Source organism: Nicotiana tabacum, chromosome 20, assembly GCF_000715075.1.
Source record: "Nicotiana tabacum cultivar K326 chromosome 20, ASM71507v2, whole genome shotgun sequence".
In the NCBI taxonomy this organism is placed as follows: domain Eukaryota; kingdom Viridiplantae; phylum Streptophyta; class Magnoliopsida; order Solanales; family Solanaceae; genus Nicotiana; species Nicotiana tabacum.
Genome location: NC_134099.1, coordinates 49,519,833 through 49,524,768, shown reverse-complemented (window position 1 = coordinate 49,524,768; position 4,936 = coordinate 49,519,833).

The following is a 4,936-nucleotide window of genomic DNA, read 5'->3' as shown; positions in this document are numbered from 1 at the left end:
TTTTAGATTGTAGCACTCAGAACAAGGATTGTGGAAAATATAGGACCCAACTCACAAGCACTCCAAAGGAAGGTCACAAGTCCGGCTCTAAGTACCATAAGCTTGCCCCTTATATGAGTCACCACTAATGTAAGCTCACACAACTCAAGATCATATAGGACTTTTGTGGGAATGTAATGAAGGCTTTTGGTTTAGGGTAGTATATATTGGTCTACGAAAGTTTCATCTTCCCTTAAGCACTCCATTTGCTTCAATTTTGGCACACATTTTCTTGACTCTTTGAGTCATTTACTTCTTCTTTAGGGGCTAGAGAGACACACTGTCACTCTGTCTTGTTCATTACAATCCTTTTTCTCCCTTCTAATCTTTCCATGCCTTTCATCTTTTGCTTTATTGACTCCCTTCATTTCTTCTACACTTTTCACTTTCTTTTGAATTTTTGGCTTTTCTTTCTTTTTCTTTTTGCCTTTCCTTTTTTTCATTTTGTACCTTTTATAACTTTTGCATTCCTCGTCTCTCCCCCCCATACTTATATTGCCTTGTGCTAAAGAAGGATAGGGTGCCAAGAGAGGATCATTTAAGAAATGATAAAGTCTTGTATCATGGTTATTGAAAGAATAAGGGCTATGGCTCAACGGTGTTGACTAGGGATATCATCATTGGTAGGCTATGGATGTTTTCAAGCCTCAATCAGGATCAAAGAGGGCCTATAATCACTTCTCAAGTTGAGCTTCACTTAGGATTTCTCCTAGACAAACATTCAGGATAAGTTCTTGACTTATTGGCATGGGACTTGGACTTGCAAATCAATACCACACCACACAAGCTATTTGACTGCTGAAGAAATAGATTCGGAGGGCCACAACAACCTTAGCTAAGAGTTGAGCAACACAAATGGTTCCATGGAACCACTCGCTGATTGTTTAGCCAACACAAGAGTCTCAAGGTCATAACTATCATCATCTTATACACACCAATTTCTTTTCAACCATAAGGTTAAAGGTAAATGTGTTAGGCCCATGTGAAGCTTTGCCTGAGGTATCATTGCTTACTAACTACTATTTATACAAAAACAAAAAAAACATACTCAAACCTTTAAGAAGGTTGTCATGTCATCCATCATCGGGAAGAGCCACCCGATTCATACAAACTCCACCTTTGGAAAGAACTGTGGTATTAAGAAAAACAAAGGCTTATTGATCACCCAAAATTGTAAAATAGGAAGCTACGAACCAAAAAAAAGCTATTAAATGAAATAAGAAGCTCTACTACTAAGGGAAATTGCAAAAGAAGCTATGAAATAAAATGCGGAAAGTAAACTAAATATGTACAATATGGGGTTTAGATGAATATACACAAAAGAGAATGGATATATACATGAGATAGTAACTTTATATACATACCAAGATCGAAAAATAACAAAAAGTGAAATAAAAGGTAAAAGTATATACATACCAAGAGTGAAAAATAAGCATAAAGAAAGAAAATAGTGTCATAATTATAACCAACTACCAAATCAAAGTAGGTCCACCCCCTCAAATGAAAGCTAACATTGTCCTCAATGCTAACTAACCAAAAATAAGTTAAAAAAAAGATAGAGAATAAAGAGAACTCTCTATAGATCCTCCGTCTGCGTGGGGTCCTGTGGTAGCATGGGGTCCTGTGACTGGATGGGGTCCTGTGGCTGGGTCCCTGGATCCTCTGTCTACTCTGAGGCATATGGCTGGCTAGATGTACCTCCCTCCGGCTCCTCCAACTGAATCTCTACATCATCGACCCTGGGCACTATTCTCATCCTCTTGGGCTTTCTCTCAATTTCCTGCTTCTGGACCTGCTCTGTCTGAGCTGCTGGAGGTTGGTCATGCAATAGTAGCTCCAAAGGCAAGTGGTCAGCTGCCTTCATCTTCTCCACTTCTCCCCTCAATTCCTTTACAGACTCCTTCGAGGCCCGAGTCTTCTTCAACTTCTTTGTGTACTTGCTCAGCTCGTGAAGTATTTTTTCTTGATCTGCAAGAGCATCAATTATCAGCTTTTGGTTCTTCAGGAACTTCTTCTGGTTGTCCAGAAGCTCTTTAAGAGACTCCTCTACCAAAGCTGGCACCTGTGGCTGTGAGGGCACTGACTGAGCAGCCACAGAACTAGATATCACAGACAACTTAGAAGGTGCTGCCTGCATCCAATTGTTGATACTAGAGAGTGTTTGGCTCAATTGGTGGGCAGTCAATGGGTATGCTGATGAGGATGGAATATCTGGAGGAGTGGAAGTAGATGGTCAAAAGGAAGGCTCTAGTATATCAGTGGGAGGCTGAGAAGATGTGACTACTACTACTGGCTCTTCAGATTGGCTAGTAGAAGTAGTAGCCTTGCCTTTGGATCCTTTGGATTTGGGGTTGTCTGTACCCTTGAGGTTGTACTATGAAAAGGGCATCTTGGGTTTCACCTTCACGTCAAAGTTTCTTTTCTCCACATTCTGATCTTCCAAGTGTCGCACCCCCTTTTTCCTTCGCGGAATCGGGTTCATGACATTTTGGTATGGGACAACTCTTTCCTTTTGGGAAAGGGGGTTTGCAATTTTGGAGAGTTGCCACCTAACGATTTTTAAGGTGCGTTAGGGTACCTATAGGGTTTATTTATAACTATGTTTGATAATCAGAGACAGGGTATGGTCTTAAAATTATCCTAAGGGGAAGGTGTTAGGAACCCCTCAGTATCCACTAGTGTGGTTCCTGGCCAAACAGGTTTTGTGAATTGTACAATTAGCAAATAAACAAGTATGTCCACGGTGAAATCTGGGAGACCAATTTCTCCTCGACTGAATACCTCGAAGAGTGATCCCGGAAGCCCGAGATCTCGAGCTAGTTGCTTCCCTCAAGATCGGGCGATACCCTGCCAAGGATAATGTCAGCCAAAGCCTCAGCGAATGCTGAGACCTCTCAAGAAATGCACCTGGGGTCGATGAGGTCTATTCAAGCGGCTCAACATCAACCCACACACACATCACATAGCTAGCCGGTTGTCCCATCCTATTTTCTTGTATCACGCTACGTATTTTGTACTAATATTGGACTTCCCCCTTCTATAAAAGGGGAGTCGCTAATACCCTGTAAAGGCAGAGCTCCAACCATTCCACTAAAGTACAATAATATCTTCTCTCTCGTTCTCCTCTCTAACTCGCTTACCCTCACTGGTTCGAAGTCATTTAGCTTTGTTGTCTTCTTGCCTGTCCTTTGTTTGCCACTCGATATTGGTTCGAAGTTACCTTAATATCCATCGCTTTCTCACTTGTTCTTCATCACATAGCTTAGTATTGGCCATGAAGAGCCTTGTTTAATTATATCTTCAACTGTTACTCCATCCTCGACTATCCTTGATACCTCGAATTCAACCCTGGCGTTAACCCCGAGGTCCCCCCTTGACCGGACCTATGCCCGGGTGACAGGCCCTTCGATTTGATTACTATCTCGTTTTAGCTCGTATTAATCTTTAAACTCCATATTATTAGCATCAACTGCTCTGACAACTAGATCGGGAATAGATCACGTATTTTTAGAATCTCATTTACAAATTTAATTATTGTTACTATTTTCACGGTAAACAGTTTGGCGCCTACCGGGGGGATAAAAATAATAGTGATTATTTTCTTGCTAGTTTCATTGCACAAACGCACATTATCTTTCACACTTTTTTCTTGTCAAAGATCCTTTGATGTCAGGTCAAAATGTCTAGCTCGGTAAACGAAATCGAGAACGACAACCTCGAAAATCATGGGGAAAATGGAGTGGTTGTCCCGGCCATTGGAGCACCACCACAGAATCCCGACAACGCGCTCGGACTAATTATAGAGGATGCAGACTCACAGGACGTACAACAAGTCTATGAACATCTCACACGGACAGGAGCACTCAGCACATCGACCAACAGGAAGCCCAATAAACCTCAGCTCGGGAAACACAAGAAGTTAGCCTTCATGATATTTTTGATATGCTTCAGGCACAACAGTTGGATATCGCTCAGCTACAGAGCCATCCAAAGACTCCCAGCACAGCAGTGCCGAAAACAGATCCCTGCACCGAACGAGTACCCAAAAGACCAAGCAACGACTGATCGATAACAGACCCCGCCGTATGAAAGACGCTCGAGGATCTCTGTAAAAGGATCGAGTCAGGTTCGTGGAGATTCATGCAACAACTCTCCCCAGGGGAAGTGGTCTCGGAACCCGCTTCACAAAAATACGGAATGCTGGAACTCCTTAGGTGCGACAGGACTTCAGATCCCGATGAGCGCACAACCGCTTACACATGTGTGGAAAACGGCAGCGACCTTCAAGATGATGAGTTCGAGCCCATCCCGTTGAAAAAGTTCGGGGAAACACTCTCGAGAGAAACCATGATGTGGCGTCGCAGCCTAGCGCCTAACTTCACGAACTCGCATACCATATCAGTAAATCCCTTCACAGGAGCACACACTAATGCCATCGAAGTAGTAACGGAAGAGCCCGACACGTCTAAAGCCAAACAAAGAGAGAGTGAAACACCACAGGAGGTCACGCCTCATTCTCTGATAGGAGGAATGAGATCGCTCCTGGTTTCAGATGACTGGGCAACCCGGGCCTTCCCCTGATGTCTGAATGAAGCATGCCCGACGACCCCGGGTCATTTCAAACGAAGCTTAATCAGATACCCAGACGAGATCTGGTCGGATGCTCGTACCTGGCACCGGCCACGAGTCAGGTCCATAGACGACCGTCTAGGAGCCTCTACGGGCCCTGTATATCAAAGCAGGAGCCCAGCAAAGAAACTAGCGCCCAATAGACGAAGGTACCATCCGTGCGCCGTGAATGAAATGAACGCCACAAGGTGAAACCTAACTCGCAATGGTAGGGAAATAGTTCGAGGGCAACGTCCTCGAGGAATCTTCAGTGGAACCGGATCTGACG